The following is a 2,577-nucleotide window of genomic DNA, read 5'->3' on the forward strand; positions in this document are numbered from 1 at the left end:
TCAGTGGGCTGATTTCATCTCCCCCGTGTGCTGGAAGTGAGCTTGGCCTCCACTCTCTTGACCTTGACCACGAAGGAGACACTTTGGGATGTGAGGGCTTGTCTCCATGGCTTTTCTAGTCTACCCTTCCTGCCTTGGGTTTCCCAGATCTGCACACGTGCCTCTGGACTCAGGCTCTCAACCTGTCACCTTTATTCCTCTGGCAGCAGCACAGTTAAAGAACAAACAGTATCTGTTAACCCACCTCGGGGTTCTGATGTACTTTGCTCCATTAACAATTTAGTGAGGTGGACTGAATTGGATTGATTCTCCCCCAAATCAATATACAGATGATTATTGTTTCAGGGCACTTCTGAGTGGTTCAGCAAGGCTGAGGGGAGCTTTCTGATTGAAAATTGGAACCACACTCCTTGTTCAAAATTACAGTGGAGAGGGTTATGTAAAGTAAGGGGGTGATCTGGCACTAACCTTTCTATTGCAGTAGAATCTTTTTTTTTCTTTTTGGAATGGTGCTTTGATGACATATTTCATACTTACTATCACTGTTCCAGGCCTATAATTTGAAAATTACTGCTCAGTACTGAAGGTGAAATGATTTTACTGCTATTATTCTATTATTCTCTTAAAGTTGGAAGAACCAGCAATGGCTTGGAGAGTGTCTATGGCTAGATGCACTTCGCTGTGCTGAGCCCATCACCAGATGTGCCTGCAGATGTGGCCCGTCACTGGGCTGTGGCTGGGATGCCTGGGCATCGCACAGGGTGGAGGAGGTGCTCAGCTCTGAGGCCTGCTCTTCCCCCATCACCCCTGGCAGACCAAGGTTCTGGGAGGTTCCAGTATTGAGCCACACTAAATCCAAAACAGCAACTCAGGCTGGCCCACTCACCCCACAGAGCCCAGTGGAAACGGTGTCACAACCCCGAACTTTGCCCGTTTATTTTTAGTATTTTTTAATTGTGGTAAAATACACATTACACACAATTTACCATTTTAACCATTTTTAAGTGTGTAGTTCAGTGACATTAAGTACATTCACATTGTGTGTAACCGTCACCACCATCCTTCTCCAGAGCTCTTTCATTTTCCCAACTGAAACTCCGTACCTGTTAATCAATGACTCCCCATTCATTCCCCACTCCAGCCCCCAGCAACCACCTTCCTACTTTCTGTCTCTATAAATTTCACGACTCTAGGTCCCTTATACAAGGGAATCACACAGTATTTGTCCTTTTGTGACTGGCTTGTTTCACTTAGCATAATGTTCTCAAGGTTCATCCATGTTGAAGCCTGTATCAGAACATCCTTCCTGTTTAAGGCTGAATAATATTCCATTATATCTATATCTGTATCTATCTATCTCTATCACATTTTGTTTATCCATTCATTTATTAATGGGCACTTATGTTGTTTCTACCTATTGGTTACTGTGAATAATGCTGCCATGAACACGAGTGTACAAACACCTCCTGGAGTTCCTGCTTTCAATTCTTTTGGGTATATACCCAGAAGTGGACTAGCTAGATCATATGGTAGCTCTATATTTAACCTTTTGAGGAACTGCCAAGCTGTTTCCCACAGCAGCTGCACCATTTTACATTCCCATCAGCAACGCACTAGGGTTCTAACTTCTCCACATTCTCGCCAACACTTGTTATTTTCTTTCTTTCTTTTTGTAATAGCTCTCTTAATAGACGTAAAGTGGTATCTCATTGTGATTTTGATATTTCTAGTATTTTTAATGCAAATAAACCTTAACTCCCTTTCTCTAAAGCTATTCTTTTCTTGCTTCCTCTCCTGTCCTTCCATCATCTTATTTCAAAGTTGTACAACATTAACTGCCGTTCAGAAATCCCAGTTGCAGGCTTTCATGTTAGTTTCTACTTACATGGCTCACATTTTAAAACATCATTTGAGAAACACAGATTTTAATGTATATGAGAGCAAAATAGCCATAGAGCAAAATAGCCCCTGTCCTGTGAGGCTCCGCTGCTGGGTCCCAGAGGGATCTTATAAAGTGTCCGAGGATGGTTTCTGCCCAAGGAGAGACTTATCTTTTAAACCTTTAAGAAATGTGTTTATTTATTGTTGGTTGCACTGGGTCTTCGTTGCTGCGTGCAGGGTTTCTCTAGTTGCGGCAAGTGGGCGCTACTCTTCGTGTGGTGCGCCGGCTTCTCATTTTGGTGGCTTCTCTTGTTGCGGAGCATGGGCTCTAGGCACACGGGCTTCAGTAGTTGTGGCATGCGCACTCAGTAGTTGTGGCTTGCGGGCTCCAGAGCGCAGGCTCAGTAGTTGTGGCGCATGGACTCTAGAGCGCGGGCTCAGTAGTTGTGGTGCACGGGCTTACTTGTTCTGCAGCGTGTGGGATCCTCCCGGACCAGGGAATGAACCCATGTCCCCTGCATTGGCAGGAGGATTCTTAACCACTGCGCCACCAGGGAAGGGAGAGACTTATCTTAAATGAATACAGAACAATCCCTCCACCACTGGCTCGAGTGAGTGGCTGGCCTCAGGTGCTTGGAGTGCTTCTCTCCAAGGGGGCCCTGGACACGTGGGGTCAGTCAGAACGTCCACACACTG

The sequence above is a fragment of the Tursiops truncatus genome, chromosome 19, assembly GCF_011762595.2.
Source record: "Tursiops truncatus isolate mTurTru1 chromosome 19, mTurTru1.mat.Y, whole genome shotgun sequence".
In the NCBI taxonomy this organism is placed as follows: Eukaryota; Metazoa; Chordata; class Mammalia; order Artiodactyla; family Delphinidae; genus Tursiops; species Tursiops truncatus.